The sequence below is a fragment of the Triturus cristatus genome, chromosome 5_1, assembly GCF_964204655.1.
Source record: "Triturus cristatus chromosome 5_1, aTriCri1.1, whole genome shotgun sequence".
NCBI lineage: Eukaryota > Metazoa > Chordata > Amphibia > Caudata > Salamandridae > Triturus > Triturus cristatus.
The window spans coordinates 839,673,047-839,693,047 of record NC_140587.1 but is presented as its reverse complement, the minus strand read 5'-3'; positions in this window follow the sequence as shown (position 1 = coordinate 839,693,047).

Here is a 20,001-nt window from a genome sequence, read left to right as displayed (position 1 = left end):
ACAAGTCAGCTTGTAAAAGGACAGGTAGATTCCAAAGTGTTATGTAATCCAGATTGTGATGTTTTATTTATGGGACATAACCAAATTCGGTCATTGTTCGGAAATCGTGAGAGGGACACTGATTTACTTCTTGACTTGTGCTTCTCGTCAATGAAGGTGAGTTCAGAATGAGATGGATACCAGCCTCCACTATGGGCCCAGTTGATCCAGCACAGACATACCTGAATGTTAGTTATTTTTGGCTAGTATCTTCATTCTTATACCACACAATTATAAGATTTATTACTTATTAATATTATTTATGCTTACACTTACTGTGACATGAATATACATGAGGACATTGATGCCATGGTCACAAGTCTATTTTGACTAATTACTATCAGTTCCTACTTTCGTATCAGAAAACCACACTGCCCCTTCAAAGGGCTCTAATTCAATGTTTCATCTTCCTGAATAAAGTTTATCCTCTTATGATTATAGCACGCTGACCTCAATGAATTCCTCACAAGACTATGTAAAAAAGCATAACAAATACCTTCCCATCATATCCTCTTGAATAAACACCACAGAGAGATCTAGAGGCACAAGCAAACAAAACCTTCCCTCATTAATAGCCCTGGAATTAATCTCCTCACGATTGGTCATTTTGGTTCTTTGCCAAGGATAAATGACAAATCACTAAAGTTAGATTGCAGTTCCAACTAAGCTTCCATTGAAAATATTTTGCCTTGGAAGGATAGCATTCTATTACTTTGTCAAATCGTGTGCAGTAGTTATAAAACTCGTCTAACAATTTAAATAATCTAGTCTGGAAGACTAAAATCAAGATATGTTGTTTGCTTAAAGATAATCTGCTGCTTTGACAAAACATGACATGAAAAGTTCAACAAAGCTATCCAAACGGGATAATCTCATGAAACGAAAGAGAAACAGAAATATCTTTTTCGTGGTGAACCCACAGATTTTTCCTTGTACTGCCTTATTTTTGAAGTACACGTTTTTAGCACTAGGCCTCTGTGAACATTTCTGCTGCTAACCAGTGGTAAAGTGCTTGTGCTCTCCCTTCCAAACATGGTAAGATTAGTATACCCCTAATTGGTGCATTTAATTTACTTCCAATTCCATTGTAAATGGTATAAAATGCACCCAGAGCTCGCCAATGGAATGGTTTCAGTGGGCTGCAGCACTCATTGTCCCACCCACTAAAGTAACACTGTAAACAAGTCTCAGTTCTAGCACATCAGCCTGTTATGTTGTTGCAACATTTTCTGCCTTTTTGACCTGGCAAAATAAACCTTTTACCAGGCCTAAATCTTCCTTATTAATACTTATGTCACCCCCTACGGTAGGCCCTAAGGGATCATAGGGCAGGGTGCATGGTGTTTAAATAGCAGCACATATGAACTTCATTTTACATGTCCTGGCAGTGAAAAACTTCCAAGTTCTTTGTCACTGCAGCAAGGCTACCTCTCCCATAGGCTATTTCCGGGTTATGTTATTACACTTATTATGTGACAAATTCAGTTTGGGACCAGATAGAGCACTGAAGAAAAAGTACAAGAAAACTGATCAAAAATAGGAGGGCATTGCTATGTTGGGTGGCACATAAGATGGAACCTGTATAGTTGCTTTGCAGTAATTAGCAGTGAACATCTCATTAGTTCAAAAGAGAAAGAAAATATATTGGTGCTGTACGGCAGATGTTAGAATCACTGCAAATAATGGCAACTTACCTGTTCCTATGACCATGATAAATTCAAAGAAAAATCTTTGAAAGGAATTGATCAAAGGTCAGAAAAGGCTTTGAAATAAATTGAAATAATATGTATGTATGTATGTATGTTTGGAGCACCAGACCAAGGATCAGAGAGCTTTAAATAGGCCACCATTTTAAGAGAAAAATTATCAATTTGGGCTGGCTTCTCTCTTCTATATGCCTGAGTATTCGGGTGGAGCTTGACATCTACATATCTTGATACAGTGATGTTGTTGATAGCCAGTTAAGAGGCTCATCTCTCGACTTCTTAATTGAGTATTCATCATTGAATAAGCATATTAAAGCTAATAGATATTTGTCTATCTCACTCATGGCTTTTTGAAGCCGTTAATTAGCCTTTAGATTATACCCAGCATTCAAGATGGCTGAATCTATCCTGTTCAGATCTGAGGTCAAACTTTGGTTAAATGGTGACCATCTATGATTGACAATGAAAAGATTTTAATAAAAAGATGTTGTGCATAACAATAAAAAAAACAGGGACTCTAGCTTTAGATCAGGGGCCTCACTGAAACGTTGGTAAATGTGGGGCACCCACCACAAAAAAGCAGATGAAAAATCTACCAGCAATGCAGTTCCCACGCCCTATTTGGTGGGCGGCTTCGGGGATTCCAATTCTAAGGTTGCTCTGCTGACAGAAACCATTGATCTGATGGCCAATCAGTCATTACTCAGCCAGGATACAGTGACTGTTGGCTCTCCCTCTTCAGGGCATGATGGCCATCACTGGATTGCACTACTCAGGAACACTACTTGAGGCATGGTGCTCCTGCCATGGAAAATACACATCAACCTTAATTGCAGCAATATTGATTTTTATGTGTTACTAGAACAAATTGACACTTTGGGAGCACCAGCTCAACATTCATCACTGTCTTTAGTACATCTTCCACATCGGTTGATGGACTGCCAACATGTGATCCCCAACAGTCAGGAGTGACCTCTAGATATTTCACAGTCCTCCACCAGGTGGGGTGGAGGCCAGGGCCTGGCAGGCTCACAGGCTAGCCACAGAAGCTAATGAATTCCACAAATTCGTTAAACAGGTTATTGGTATGTTCTTGTGCTATGGTCAATCGTGCTGTGAGTGTTTTCCCTGTGTTTGTGGCACTCTTATATTAGTTATTGTCAGATTTCTTAATCATACTAATTGCATCTTGCTTTGAGTGCTGTTTTTAATGACAACATGTTTGATAGATTTCTTATTATTTCTAATATGACAATGCAATTAGCAATCCCTGAATGAGTAGAAGACTCAACGCAAATATATACACTTATGGGGCCATATTAGCAACAAATTGCGATAAACATCGCAGAGCGCGCCTAGCGTGAAATTTTTTATCGCCAGCTATCGCTGGAATATATCGCTGCGCTCACGCTGTATTAGCAACAATTAGCGCTATGGCGATAAATATTCCAGCGATAGCGGGAGGGAAGGGCCAACATCGTGACAAAACCAGCGATGCTGCATGGGGAAGGGAGAAAACCTTGCTGATACGACCCTGTGGTCGTATCAGCATAATCCACCCCCCATGTTAGGTATGGTTAAGTCAGGAAAATAGCAGGTGTTAAAAAAACGGCGATGACCCCGGTTAGCGTGACTTTTCACGTTGCTAACCGGGGCCAGGGCCTCCTTGCTAATAGGCGATAGGCCTGTTAGCAGCTGTTTATCAGGTCTGTTGGTCTGGAATGCCTACTTTGCATATCATTAGTGATAAATATCGCTGACATGCAAAGCGGCACCCAAACCGATCGCTTTTGTCAGAAAGCTGTTGCAAACTGCTGTTAGCGACAGCTTGCTGATAGGGTGATAGAATTATCACCGCTTTAGCAGGAAAAGGACACGCTAAAGTGGCGATATTGCCCTTGCTAATATGCCCCTTAGTACTCTTTTGTGCAACTTTATTTAAGGAATTCAAATAAAACGAGTCTTGAAGAAGAAACAATGGTATTTGTGTTTCCCAGAAGCCATTCAGTTCTCAATTACCGGACACAGATGACTTCCAAATCCATTTGAATTCTAGGCCCACTCCTCCAACTGAAGAATATTGTCAGTAGTTCACAGACATATATTACCTTCCATCTTTGGACATTTACTTTCATCCTGAAGAGAGACTTTAAGGATGTGTTGATTGTGTACTTTGAGAAATATATCTTATATCTCTAATATCCACCAATGACTAAGTTGCATTCTGTGTTGCACATGTAAATTTTGGGAGGACTCTGGGTTTTACATGTGCTACTCGTGCATGAAAAAAACGACATGAAGAAATATACCCAGGTACGTGAAGGTCTTGTGAGACATCAGCTCCTGTGGTGTACTGTGCTAATGCAACATGAAGTGGCAACACAAACTCAGTTTCAATGCTCACTCAGGAAATTATCTGTGCAAGTGTCCTTGTAAATAACAATTGTGTGATTAGCCGGAGCATATCAAAACAATAAATTATGCGAGCTATGAGCAGCCCAATAATTTAGCTTTATGGGAGATTACGACAATGGGAGAAGAAAAGCACTTAGGGGCATATTATCAAGGGCCATAACTCTACTTTTATGGCTTTAAAAATCCAAAAAGCAGAGATAATATTATCGCCATATTAACAAGGAGGCGCTAACCTGCATTAGCGCATGTTAGCTGCCGTTTTCCCCATGCCTCGCCTTGCATCGCTAATGAGATGCAAAGTAGGCGTTCCTTTACAAAACAACATGAAAAAGGATCGCTAACTGTACTTCGTGGTATTAACAAGCCGTCCCAGGACACCTATAGTGATATTAAAAGCTGCGCTATCCGTGGTTCACGCCGGAAGCTAACGTTTGCTAAATTTCCACCATGGCCTATTAACAAGGAATTCCCTATCGCTGCAGTGTTATCGCTGGATTTCCAGCAATATACCCGCATTTCGCCACTATCACTGGATTAATTATCACCTCGGAGATTAGCGTGGTTAAAAACGATAGCCGGCGATAAATGGAAACATGCTATGTGCGCTTTGCGATATTCATCTCCATCTGTTGATAATATGCCCCCATGGATCTAACAAAGACCAAAGTAAGACTTCCCTGACTAGGGACAATTGCATTGAAACATGTGACCTGAGACCTGTCCAGTCCGTATGCTAGTTGGGAGAAGGTTGCTGATCAGAGCAGAGTGCGCTTTAACAGTCTTCCTAAGCAAAGTGTTGAGATTGTTAAAATCACCTGGTATGATGACTAAAGGAAGGTTTATCTGCTGTTGCAGCTGTGTAGCTGGCGATTTTCCAATTCCAGTACATTAGTGAGAGAAAATTGTAGCGCCCTGGAACCCGAGCCAGATCATGGTGAGGTCAAGCACAACATATATGTGCTGAGGTTATTCAGACAATAGAAGTGATGAGCCCCCAGTGAATTTGCTGCGGTCATGCCTATATTATGATGATACGTACATGTTGCATGTTACCTAAATATTCCTTGAATTGTTCTGCTATTTTCCAGTTTCTAACAGGTAACATAATAAACTCAGCGCTGTCTGTCTGTCTTCTCGGTTTTGAGCTACAGGCAGCTGTTGGTCATTTAGATTTCAATATCATGCAGTCCTTTCTGGAAGTTGAGTCTGGTGGTGGTGGGGTCTTTGGTGAGGTAGAGGATGAGCTGGGTGTCATCAGCGTAGGATACGATGTTGAGGCCGTGTTGTCGGATGATGGTGGCGAGGGGGGCCTTGTAGATGTTGAAGAGGGTCGGGCTCGGAGATGACCCCTGTGGGACTCCGCAGGTGATTTATGTGGGATCGGAGAGGAAGGGTGGTAGTCTGATCCTTTGGCTTCTTCCGGTGAGGAATGATCGGATCCAGTCTAGGGCTGTTCCTTGTATGCCAACTTGCAGGCGACTAGTGTGCGGTCGGAGAAGGTGTCAAAGTCCGTTGAAAGGTCGAGTAGGATGAGTGCTGCCGAGTGGCTTTTGTCCAGGAGGGTGCGGATGTCGTCTGTGGCAGCGAGTAGAGCGATCTCGGTGCTCTGGTAGATGTGAGGAGAGGAGGAGGTCGGTGGGGGCCCCCGAGTGGATGCCTTTCATGGTCGAGGTGGTGTATTCAGTTGTGAATTCATGAATGACCGTGAAGAGTTGCTTGTAGTTGGTGGAGTTGTTGAGGATTTGGTTGTGGTAGTCCGTCATGGCAACCTTGTAGGTGGTGTAGATTTCGGGTGTCTTGGTGTTTCTCCAGTTCTTCTCCAGGCATCTGCAGGTGCATCTTGCTTCTTGGAGATCAGTGGTGAACCAGGCGGCTTTCCAGGGGCGCTGTTTGTTGGGCTTGCGTAGCAGGGTGAGCTTGTATGTGCAGTTGGAGATCCATGTGTGGAGTTCTATGGCTGCAATGCTGGAGTTGGATGTTTTGGAGGCCGGGGTAGTGGTTAAAGTCTGGCGGCAGTGTAGGCAGGAGAACTGGCCGTGGGTCGTGTTTGGCGGGGCCTGTTGTCAGTCTCTGAGTTTTCTGTGGTTGAGTGCGTGGAGGTTGGCTGAGCTGTAGCAGTGGCTGGCTCGAGATCCAGGGTTCCTGGCCACGGTCAGGTCACGGACGGACGCAGATAGGCTTGGCTTAGGCGCGCCTTCTGCGCGCCAGTGGCGCATGTCTGCTGCGCAACCGCACAGCATCTGCCATTTAGGAGGGGGGAGGAACGATCAGCTGGGAGGCGGCAATGGCCGAGGACAGGGGTGCGGGGCCACAGGGGCAGCAACGGCAGAAAGCGGGAAGTGCGGGCTCTGAGAAGCCAAGAAAACAGATCACAAGTTAAAAACAAAGGCTAACTAACTGATGCAATCATGCTATGTGTCCTAAGGGGGTGGGAGGGTGGGTAGGACGGCTCCAAACACAGAGCAGGGCATGGGCGGATTGGCATGCCCACTAAAGTATGCAATGATTGTTTGGTCGGCCCACTCAGGCCATCCAAAGCAGTCATGCGCAATTCCCTGTTCGCAATGCAGGCTGCATTACAGTCTGCATTGAGAACATGGCCACCCCTCCGGCCCTTGGCTGCATGACTTGTCCCGTTGCCGATTACCAATCCCACCGCTGCATCGCAGCCTTGTGATTGACTCAGGGGAGGGAGCCTGGCTGCCTACTTCCTTTTCCTGGAAGCAGATGCAGGAGACATGGGACACAGCTTTGAGGTAAGCCTTCCCTCAATAAATTTTTAACAACACACGCTCACACACACATCCCCGCGTCGATGCTCCATCCAGTGTTATTTCCGTCGTTTACCACCTCACAGATGTCCAGCACACCCCGCACTTCTCAATGGTGGCCGATGTGCGCCCATGCACAGTGGGCGTACCACTCGTGTGCTAAAGGCACATACATAGCTGCGACGCATGCCATCACCTTGCATTCCATTCCAATGCATACTAATACTTGGCACATTGCAACAGTAAAGTGGGTGTTGCATAGCGGAGACATAAAGATCACTGTTCCCCCTTCAGTGAGTGGAACCCAAAACTAACCTTTGCACCACAAACCCAACTGTGAACCCTGGAATTCCTTTTTTGAGCGACCAATACACACACAAAATTCACATTTTAGACAAATGCACACACCATTTTTCATATTTTAACCAACAAACACCCAATTTTTCATATTTTACCTAAAAAACCACCTGATTTTTCATATTTTACCCCAGGACAAACGTACATTTTCAAATTGTACCCCAAAACCCTTACACACCTTAGAAACTTTAAATTACCCAATAACTGACATCACAATGCGTTTTGATCAAATGCAATGTTAAGGCACCCGCGTTGTCGGAGTTGCGTTGTACTGCCTGCATTGTAATGGTCGTCTTCAGTGCCAAAGTCAACCCATAGGCTACGCCGTTTGCGTTCGTCTGCCCCTAGACCTCGCTCAGCACCAAGGAGCATTCCTCTTGGACACTCCACCGCTACGACGCCAACGCCCTCCTCGCCATCAACCCTGGACGCTACCTCACCTGCCAGGACCAACCTCTATTCCATGCCGGAAATCGCCTTCGCCTTCACTGATGTCTACAGTATAACCAGCAAGGAGCACCAAGATTGTCAAGGAGAAGGCATTGAGGTCACCTACAGAGGCACACTCCGACTGACAACGCACTCTAATGTGTCAAGGGTGACCATGGACCACGTCAACTCCCAGATCCAGACAAAGCCCAAGAAAATCCTCTGCGGCACCCTCATGTGAAGGCCCCCCCAGGCCATGGCCCCCCATTCTCTAATACCATTGTATACCTCCTTGCACCCCAGGGTCTCCCATCCACCGACGACATCCAACTTTGAGAACTCAAGTTCCACCTGGACAACCCCAGTAACCAGAGCACCACCCCTCCCCGGGAAGGGTCACCGATATCAGACGCAAGCAGCAAGCCACCTCAACAGGCCACATAGCAGGACACACAGTCGAGCATGTCACCTCCTTTGAAGGTGTATCCGTGCAAGAGTTTAAGTTTTAGATTTCTAAGGAAGAAATTTCCAAATCAATGTAGATAGATCCGATGGTGTTTAGTCATATAATCGTGCTTTATTCGTCAAGTATGAATAAAGAAAGGAGAAGGGCACAGCCAACACGTGTTTCGCCCCATAACTGGCCATCAGGCCTGGGGCTTCCTCAGGGCTGTACATAGGCAGTGTAACAACATAAGTTTCAGGAGAATTCGGTCAGTGATGAGCACATATCACACAAAGTTGTGGAAGGTAAGTATAGAGGGGTTAGTAAGAGGGAGAAAAAAGGAGGGGAGAAGGGAGGGACAGAGTTGAGGTGCGAGAAGTGGGAAAGGTAAATTTACAAGAGGTTAATGTAACAGGGAACCGGAAGTATATGGGTGAGGGATTAAGGAAAAATAGGGTGTGAGTGAGAAAGAGTATTGTGAGAAACGGAGTTAAAATATATTTAAGTGACACGTAAGTGATGGAAGGAGTGCACCGGGTAACGATAGTTGATAGTTGATAGATTTCAAGAGAGTGACAAATTTAAAGAGAGGAATGGCATTCCACATATACATGTAAAACATTCCAATTTTATACATACGAAATATCGAGGATGGTCATTTAAACATATTGACATCAGAAAGAGAGAAAAAACATAGGTTTGTGTAAAAATTCATTGAGCTCCAATATAAAAAGAGCGCGCATATGAGAGACAGGTTGAAATCAATTCAAAGTTTGCATGGTACATTGGTCAAATATCATAATCAATGCGGAACGAAATTAGAAGTCAAATTAAAGCATGCGGTCATTGAAGAGAAAGAGAAAGTGTTGCATATAGTATCAATACAGGATCAATCAAAAAGTCGCGTGTATGCAGAACGGGTTGTAACGGAGTAAAGAGGGTTTTCATAGTAATCGTGCAATCAACAAGGCGTAGGTTTTTTAGAGAGAACAATCGTGAATGAGATAAAAGTTACCACAATAAGTGCAAGCGTTATAATTAAGATTTGTAGAAAAAACAAGAGTAACATAAGAAAGTCAAGTAGATTAAAGCGAACGTATATTTACAGTATATTTGTAATTGGCGCCATCAGGGGCAGCGGGGTCAAGGTGTATGAAGGAAGAAAGGATATCAGAATTAGTATCACTTGCTAAAAATCGGTGGGAAGCGCGGAAGAAGGGGGCGTGGTGAAGTAACCAAGAATTTACAATGAAACGGTGATTTTAAATAAAACGAGAGGTGGCGCGTTACAATTGAAGCAAGTTCGGACAATAGGGGTTAAGGATTGCAGTATCAAGCACTAGGGGATAGATTGATTGTGAATGAATATCAAGGGCTGTAAATTAGGTAGAGGCGGTCAAAACGGAACGAAGTCCATGTGGTTGTAGCAGTAGTGCTATATTGGGTTGTGAGAGGCGCTCATAGTCTCTCGACAAACGGAAAATAGTGAAGCTAGACGTTAAAATCTAAACAGTCAAAAGGACGGACGTAGTCGGAGTGTGTTAAGCTAGCAGTGCACTCCGGTAGAATGGTGAGCAGTGTCGTCGGAAGTTCAAGGTGTGATCCAAGGATCACTTACCGGGTAATCTCGTACTGGGGTTTCAATTAGAGAGAAAGGGTTATTATACCCTGGATTCTAGAGGGAAGAAGAACAAAGAAAGGCTGATGTAACATGTGAGCTAAGCGTTTGCTGGGACACTGCGGTGGTGGTGGTAGTATTGCTTACCTTAGGTCTCGGCTAATGCCAGATTCGGTGAGCATGTCACCTCCGCCAGCGGGTACTTCAACTACAGCCAAAACACCGGACACCGGACTCTCCTGGGCCGACCGTCATTGGTAACATCACGTCTTCACCTTGCCCACCGGACGCCACCGCCATCATTGCACCCACCCCCAGCTGGATCAAGGCCAGCGAAGAACATCTCGTCAACTCCCTCCGCACCAACACTCCACCAATGCTTCCAAACGAAGCACGCAGCGTGCAACCAACACCGATGGATCTCCAACAGCGCCAACATTCGGGCACCCCTCTTGAACAGCACTGTGTCAGTACCTTCCGCCTGCCTGATGGCAGGCATGAGGGTGAGGCAGTGCCACAGGAATAGGCTGGCCCCAGGCATTGCTGGAGTTGCGTCATGGTTGTGACATGACTGCAGCAATGCATGACTTTAGCACAGGCACATACGTCAGGATTCCTGACGTTTCTTTCATTACTTGTGTCATGGAGCGCTGTCCAGTGATTACAGCGCATCCATGCAGTCGCAAGAAGGGTGTAGTGAGAAGTGTTCCAATGCTGTATTGTCGCAGCGCAGCAACACATTTAATGACTGTGGCACAGGAATGTGCACTATCTTATTGATTATGTGCGTTCCTGCACTGTAGTTTTGTCACAGGGCAGCACTGCAACATTGCTTGCAGCGCTGGCCAGCGCCAAAACCTGCAGAGATATGGGCCCAAGTTTTATCACCATTTTTAAGATCAGCTATTTTCTGGTCTTAAGTAACTGGTTCTAACTGCAGTTAGAGCCAGTTTTTGAGCTCTTCAGAATTTCAAGGAGCCCCTTGATAATATGGAGTAGTGATGTTTGTGTGCCTTTTTGCATGGGAATGCCTACTTTGCATGTCATTAGCGATAAATATCGCTAACATGCTTTGAGATGAAAAAATGGCCCGCTATCGCCCAAAAACTCGCGCTAAGGCCTGTGAGCTGCAGCTTGCTAAAAGGGTGATAAAATTGCCCTTGCCCCTTACTCTTAGAATAGTTTATGCCACTAAATGGGCGTATACGCCAAGGACATACTGTTCTGGGCCTGTCACGTGCGAATCCTAATCTTGAAACTATTACCCAGAATTCAAAGAGCTAACACGAACAGAAGTGATGCAGGACAGGAAGTGATGCAGGGCGTCATGCCAGTTCTGCGCTCTTGACGTTCAAGGAACTTGCACTATATGGTACACTTGACAAGCAGAGAAAACAAAAACGTCTGTGTTCTGAGCTCCTAATTTCTCACTGTGAGGGATAGAAGGCTTGCCATCATGCCAGGGCTATGGGCTCTCTTTCTTTGCTGAGTCCAAACCCTGCCTTGAAATTAAATAGTCCTGGAGAACAAGACTGTAAGAGGCTTCGGCGACATGGCAAATCCATGCTTTTGCGTCACAAATAAGGCACAGCCGGTAGAACACTTTAATGCAGTGTTTGCAGTAGATAGTTAGAGATAAAAAGGCAAATTAGTATTAAAGTAGACATAAAAATAGAGTAATGGAATGTTAGAAATCAGAAAATATAGAACTTTTAAAGATGTTGTAAAAAATGCATTGCTTAGTGATAGGTTTGGGTTGTGTTGAGGGGTATCTTCAGAGTTATCAATGCATGTTGTGTGAGGGATGGTGTAAGGTAAGAGATATAGGTTAGGGTTAGGTTTGTGTAAGAGTTAGATTACGGATTGTGGTTAAAGATGTGGTGAGGCATTGGGTAGGTTATGTTAAGGGCCTGAGGAAACGTTATAGTTATAGTAAGTGATGAGTAAAGGGAGGTGTTATGGTTGTTAAAGTGTTGGAATTGAAGGCTTCAATCCGTGGGGAAACAATAAGTTATGTGGCCAGAAAGAGGAAGGAACTTGCTAGGGTCAATGAATTACAACTTCAAGAACTAGCCGGAATAGAGGAGAAGCACACTGCTATAATAACGCAAGGTGGTGATGGAGGGTCAACTCTTAGAGAGATGACGATTCTCAAAATGGAGATAAATAATAGGTTGTCCCAGAGAGCGGCTGAGACTTATCAATCTCATCGTAATAAGATCTACGAGGCAGGCGAGAAGGTCGGCAAGCAGTTGGCTCTCCGCACTCGCCAAAAACAATCTCTTAGTCTAATTGCTAGTATTAAGGCAGATGGCCAAGAATATACAACACCTGAGACTGTTTTAGAGGTCTTTAAAAAATATTATCAGAAATTGTATCAAAACGAGGATACGTTAGATCCTGTAACAATTAAAGACGAACTTGCTAGGTGGGCAACTGAGCAGGAAGATAATCTTGGAATAGAGAGGGCTACTAGACAAGACTTAGAAAGGGATATAACTCAGTTGGAGGTACAAATGGCCCTTACAGAGCTTGCTTCAGGCAAGCCCGCTGGCCCGGATAAAATACCACTGGAGTTATATAAAATTTTGGGCAATATTATAACACCGCTACTTCTCGATCTATTTATAGGCATTCAGGACCATGGCATCCCTCCTAGATCATGGACGCAAATGAATATAGTTATTTTTCCCAAAAAAGATAAGCCTCCCAAAGTAGCCGCATCATACCGCCCAATTTCTCTTATAAACTCTGATTCGAAGCTGTACTCCAAGATTCTAGCTAACCGCCTCAGGGGGGTCGTCGAACACCTGGTCTCCCCGTGGCAGCACGGCTTCATTCCGGGCAAGGGCACTACGGATCATATCCGTCGTGCTATTGCTCTGTTTGATGCCGTGGGTGTCATGGGGGGCCGGATGTCGATGGTCCTCCGATAGGGTTTCGTGGGAGTTCTTGTGGGCGGTGCTAGAGCTAAATAAAATCGGTCCCCGTCTTGTGAAGTCTATTAAAGCTATGTACTATACACCTAAGGCGAGGGTTCTGGTAATGGGTCTGGAGTCTGGGCCTTTTGATATATCTCGAGGGACTCGGCAGGGCTGTCCATGCTCTCTGATTCTCTTCGCCCTATATATAAACCCCCTAATCTTAAAACTATTAACCACAGAGGCAATTAAACCGGTTACAGTAGGTCCCTTTGATACCAAAATCCTAGCTTATGCCGATGACGTGGCGGTAATAACATCCCACCCCACCGAGGCTATATTGGAAATTGAACAGATTACCCATGTCTTTGGTCAGTTCTCTGGATATTCTCTAAATAGAGATAAAACAATGGTCATATGCACTCAGAATATTCAATTTGTAGATTCAAGAAGGGTTGAAAGCGCTGTATATTTAGGAGTTCGGATATCTCCCAAGACAGAGGAAATTATTAAAATAAATTACGATCCTCTTCTCCAAAAGATGGAGAACGATCTGAAAAGGGTAGATGGTCTGCATCTCTCAATTATTGGAAGAGGGTATTTTCTTAAAATGATTACCTTACCCAGGATCTTATTTTTGTTTCATGCGATTCCGCTATTAGTGGATGATAAAATTATTAAGGCCCTGGAATCCCAGATGGTTAAATTCGTCTGGGGCTACGGGAAAATAAGGAGATCTATCCGGTACCTCTCTCTACCAGTTATAAGAGGGGGCTTGTCAATTCCTAACTTGGGATTTTACTTGTGGGCTACCTTGCTCCAGCAGATGACCGCATTACTTTTTGTTAAAATACCTGAAGAAGTAAGAGGGGATAAGTATATACCCTCAATCTATGAGTTGGTTATTGGAGACAAGGCTAATGGTCTCCTGGTAAAGCAGTTGGAACCCTCATACTATAAGAAAGTTAAGTTCAAGATCATATCAAGCGCTTGGGGAATTTGGAGGAAAACTATGAGGCATCTAAATATTCCTAAATACAATAAGTATACTTCGCTATGGCATTCTACAGTATTACCAGCACAAGTATATGATAATATATCTAGAAGATGGGAATATTTGGGAGTCTTAACGGTAGGAGATTTCTTACTGCCTGGGAATGGCAATAGATTTCAAGCACTGCAAAGTAAATTTTCCATCCCCGATAATAGTATATTTAAATGTATTCAAATAAATACGATTTTGAATATAAAAAGTGCTGATTTTCTTCTGGATTATATTCCCCTATTTGATTGTATGGCCAAATGTACAACTAGGATCGGTACTTTATATGGAATTCTAATCGAAAGCCAACGGGATGATCTGGAATACACGGAAGTGAGCAGGTCAAGCAAACTGAACAATCCCAACGTGGATATTGATATGTCATTAACCCTTTTAATGAAGGTGTTTGGGACCTCTAATTTGAAAGCTCAGTTGTATAAGACTATATATGATCTGTATTTTACACCATCTAAACTTCACTCTTGGGGGAAAAGAGCAACCTCAGAATGTCTGAGATGTGGTAAAACTAGGGCACATCTACTTCATATGCTATATGAGTGTGATAAACTTATAGATCTGAGAGGTATGATAGCTGGTTTTTGGCGGGAGGTGTTCGGGCACTCAGTAGCTGAATCCCCCACCCTTTATGTGTTGGGCTATGATAATACACTGAGACACACTAAGGAGGAGGAAATATGTCTTTTTTTGGGGACGGCGATCTATAGGATAATTTTAACAGCTCGTTGGAAGGATATAGATCCCCCCAATTTTCAGGTTTGGCTTGCTCGATTGTTGGGTATGTATAACCAAGAGAAGGCGATTTTTGCCTGTAAAGGCAAGACAGCGAGAGCCCTAGGTAATAAGATCTGGAAACCAATCGAGATTTGGAGTAATAATAATAGAGCTTTATAATTGAATTATGTTTAATTATGTTTATTTATGTCTAATGGATTACTTCTTCAAATTTCTTGATATTTTGCATATAAATTTTTCATATGTGACCAATGTTTAAGTTTAAAACTGGAATGAATTCTAAGTGTAATTCTCAAAGGTTGCAATAAAAAAAAATTAAAAAATTAAAAAAGAGGAATTGTGGGAATGTTTTGGGCTGGTTCAAGAAATGGGCTAACGTTATATTAGGTTTAGGTTTTGAGTTTGTGTTTGGGTTATCAACAAGACTCTAACATGAACACAGCAGGCGGGAGGGAGGGAGGGAAGAGGACTGGGACGGGGAGGACCCTAATTGGGGTAATGAAGATTACCAGTATGTAACAAGACATTACCCCCTCATGGGTCCTCCCCGTCCCAGTCCTTACTACATGAGGAACTCACAAGCAGAGAACCAACAAAAAACGCAGGACACCAGGGATCCATGCAAAGTACAAAACTTTAATCAAAAACTGATCAATGAAGCAGCGTTCAAGACGCCAACAGAAAAACTGTCAGCAGAGGCATGGAAAACATCAAGCCTATAATGTTGCACAAATGTGTGATAGGACTGCCAGGTGGCCGCCCTACAAATCTCCTGGGCAGAGACCTCTGCCGCCTCAGCCCAGGAAGCAGACTCAGAATGCATCGAACGGCCCTGCACCTGAGACGGAGGAGGCAGATCCAAAGACTTACAAGATTGCCAGACCGCCAAACACACCCATGACTAATCGTGGAAGTGTAAACCTTCTTCCCTTTAGCCACACCGCCACAGGAGACAAACAGGGCAGGAGAAACCCGAAACTCCAGGGAATGTTGGCGGTAAATCTGGGGAGCCCTGCGAACATCCAAGGAAGGGGGAACAAGGGAATTCCCCTCAGTAGGCGAATCAGGAAGAATCACCTCCTGTTGCAAATGAAATTTGGAAGAAACCTTAGGCAGGAAAGCCATATCAAGCCACTAAATGACCCAATCTTGCAGGAACTGTAAATAAGGAAACAAAATGAGCAAGGCACCCAACTCACCCAACCTGCGAGCGGAGGTTATGGCCAGCAAAAAAAGCCACCTTAGCGGACAGCCACAACAAATGCGCCTTCAGCAAAGGCTCAAAAGGGGCAACTGCAGACCTCGCAAAACAGTAAGCAAATCCCAAGAAGAAACGAGAAAAGGAGAGAGGCCGACGAAACCAAAAGCTAAGAAGAAGCTGACTGACCAAAGGGGCAAGAACCTCCAAGGCGGCCCCAGGACCCCTACAAGCATGGACCGCCGCCCACTGAGGAGACAAAGTGGAAGGGGAAAGGCCCATCAAAAAACCATCCCTGAGAAAATCCAACACAGAAGCAGGATACCCCGACACAGGATCCACCCCATGGGAAGAACACCAAGAGACAAAAAAAAAACAATGTCGACCATAGCACTTAAGGGTCGAAGGGCGGCGTGACAACTGAATGTAACGAGCCACCACAGAGGAACAGCCCAAAGACTCCAACGTCAACCACTCAAGAGCCAAACCGTCAGCTGCAAACAACGAAGACAAGGCAGAGAGAGGAGCGGAAACTGAAGAGGAGTCGGGCACAATGGAAACCGGACAAATCGACCCTCCGCCAGCTGCTACAGGAGAGGAAACCAAATGCAGAGAGGCCAGAAAGGAGCAATCAACAGGACCAAAACTTTCTCCCCTGAATCTTCTGCAGCACCCTCGGGCAGAGGGGAATAGGAGAGAATGCATACAGAAGGCCCGAAGGCTAGGGAATTGAGAGAGCATGGAAGGTTGCGGCTCAAATCATCCGCATGAAATTTCAATTGTCCCAGAATGTACACCGCCCTCAAAGCCAACAGATAAGATTCTGCCCAAGCACAAATCAAGGAGGCCAACAGGTTCAGAGACGTGCACCTCATCCCCCCTGACAGTTCAAGTAACAACAAGCCACCTGATTGTCGGTACAAACCAACAGATTCGACCCGTGGAGATGAACCTGAAAGAACTGCACCGCCTCCCAGACGACCACAAACTCCCGCCAGTTCAAGGAACGGGCGCTGTCCCCCCAAGACCACTGACCCTTTGCCTCCAAGGACCCCAAAGTGGCCCCGAAACCCCAAAGTCTGGCATCCGTAGTCAACAGAAGGGGAGGAGGAAGACAAAACCGCACCCCTTCTCCAGATTGGGAGTGCAAAGCCACCAGTCCAAGTCCAGAACCAGAACAGGAGTAAGGAGGCGGAAGCCATAGAGGACAAAAGAGAATTAACTTTTGGAATCGCAAGGAACTGAGAGTCAAAGTCTGCCAGGTGATACCGCTTTCTCAGAAAGCGCAGAATATCCTGCTTGTCCACCTCAAGCCGATCCTTAGTCAGGATATCCTTCAGGACATCATGGAAGAGAGGGTCATCCACCACAGAAGAACTATACTGTGCGTAAAATCCTTCATCAGCCAGGGATTTAGGGTTAAAACGCAGGACCCTCTGAATATGGACCAGCATATCAGAAAACACCTTGCCCTGGACATACTGTCACTTAGGTGAATTGTTCATGTCCTTCTCATCATCCTTAGCCCGCTTCGCCGCAGGCTCCAGCAGCGCAGACTGGACTGTAGAACTTATCAAGCCCTGTAAATCAGCCCTAAAAATCTGCAAAACGTCGTCCTCCTGAACATTATGCTGCTTGGAAACTGCCTTAGCAGGCAAAGGTGAAGAAGTGCCTTCACTCATGGTGAGAAAACTGGAAGAAACCCAACAGGAACTCACCACAACAAAAGGAAGTGACAAGCCACCTCCAATAAATACTGCCCTCAATCACTAAGTCTCGTAACGTGAGACTGGAGTAATGAAATTAAAAAGGGCAGCCCTGTAGTCACCACCCACAGCCACAGTTCAAAAAGAGCATGGCCGCGGGAGCCGGATGCTGCAATAAAGCAGCAGCTTCGGAATGACCCGAAGCCAGGACACCATAAAAGCTCCCCACCCCAGCCCAGCACATGAGCGGGGAGCGCCCTGACCCCAGAACAGGAGCGCGGCCGACCGGAGGACCGGAGCGGCCGCGCCGTGCATAGTCACAGAAACAATAAAGTATCAAGGCCAGCAAGAATGCACAAATCAAATATAAAGATGAAAAACTCACGGTACAGTAACCAAAGGAAAGTGGATCCAGAGACCGGAACCGGGAGCACCAGCGTTCCGACCGCCGTCGGAGCAGAAAAAAAATGAGGGGGTAATGAGAGTTTTTCATGGGGAGATTGCAACATGAGCATGATGTAGGTGACAAATGCTTTGGGTTAGGCTTAAGGATGTTTTAACTCTTAGGGGTGTATTTTTGGGATATGGCATAGGGCAGGAATGCACAGTATTTAGGCAATAAGGTGCATTCTTGTCCTTTTATCCTGCGCTCGTGCCATATCTGCACACCAGCACCATCATAGGCACCCTTGCACAGTGGTGCAAAGAGGGCTACGTTGCATTCATGATTGATTTTGTGCAGGAAGGAGCACCTTCCTTCCTAAAAACAACTCTAAGAGGCGTTTTCCTCTGTCTATGTGTGCTGCAGAATGCAGCACACATAGAAAGAGTTAAAAACGAGGAGAAAGAAATATATATATCCTCGTTACACCTCCCCTCGGGAGGCATGAGATTTGACACTTCACCAGATTTATGTGATTTTATAAATCTGGGGCAGCATCAAATACCATGGATGTCGCCTGGGAAAGCCCACCACAACACCTATGGCACACCTCTAGGCTGCAGAATAAGGCAACGCAGTGATTTGCGGTGCAATGCCCGGCTCATGATTTACGAGGCCACTCAAAGCACACATAGAAAGAGTTAAAAATGAGGAGAAAGAAATATATATATCCTCGTTACACCTCACCTCGGGAGGCATGAGATTTGACACTTCACCAGGTTTATGTGATTTTATAAATCTGGGGCAGCATCAAATACCATGGATGTCGCCTGGGAAAGCCCACCACAACACCTATGGCACACCTCCAGGCTGCAGAATAAGGCTACGCAGTGATTTGCGGTGCAATGCCCGACTCATGATTTACGAGGCCACTCAAAGCCATGCAGGGTGACTTTGCATGACTTCATAAATAGATTTGAGAGCCCTGCATCACGTGTGTACCACTTACGTGGGGTAAAAGTGATTCAGGGCTCTAAATAAGAAGCCCCTTAGACTTTATGATAAAAGTTATGTTATATATAAGTACAATTAACAATTCTACTTTTTTACATCTACATTTCTATACTATCTGAAGGCACACATAGTAACCACAACCTTTTAGCTCTGCTTTTTTAAATCTACTTTGAGATGTTTTAATCTGAGAGTTGGCTCACTGTTGCTCATCCGTGTTAAGAACAAGATGAATAGTGAACAATGCTACTCATTTTACAATTTTACATATGCAGGAAATAACCATCTTTGGTTTGATTTCCCTCAATATTTGCCCAATCTCTTTTGCTGGACTTAAAACTTTGTGCACTTTATCCCTGCTAAACAGGAGTAAAATGACTGTGCTCTAATTTTAAACATTGTCAGATTGGCTTACCCCTGTTTGATTTATTTAACTTGCCTACCAGTCCCTAGTATAAAGTGTGGAAATGCACCAAGTGTCTGAAAGTTAAATGGCACTTGTGGATGGCAGCATCTATTGGCCCATCCCCAGAGTAGGCATTTAACACATGACGTCATGCCTATCATGTATGGCCTGACTACAACGGCCCAAAAACCTGCTGGCAAACCTAACAAATGAACCCTTTCCGACAGGTGAGAAACCTTACTTTTACATTTTAATAGTCACCCTTAGGTACACCTTGCTGCCCACAAAGCTAAGGGACCTGATATTTAAATGTGGAACACTGCAAAATTAAAAGCTGGGTTGTGCCTCCAGTGACTATCCTCTAAAATCTTTTTGCACTGACAGGGCTCTAGTTGGATGATGGGGTGGTGTTTTTCTTCCATTTGGAAAGAAGACAGCTGGGGTGCACACAGAAACTTAATTATTGTGTAAAGAGCCTGAATGATGTATGTCTTTTCACAAACAAAGGTAAAGTGATACCGCAGGAGGGCACACTTTTGTATCCCAGGCCTACAATAACATAGGCTGGTTACAGACCAAGTGGGAGGGAAGATTCCTCCAAAACCAGTTTGGACTAGACATGGGAGGAATCTACTCATTTACTTGGCTACCACATCGGTGGACACACATACTTTGCAAGATTGAGGAAGGATTCCCCCATCTAGAAATCTAGGAGTAAGCAACACTTTGGGATTGTTTACAGCAGGGTAACTAGAACCTGCTGGAAAGGTTGATATTGTTAGCCCTGGAAACATTCACCCCA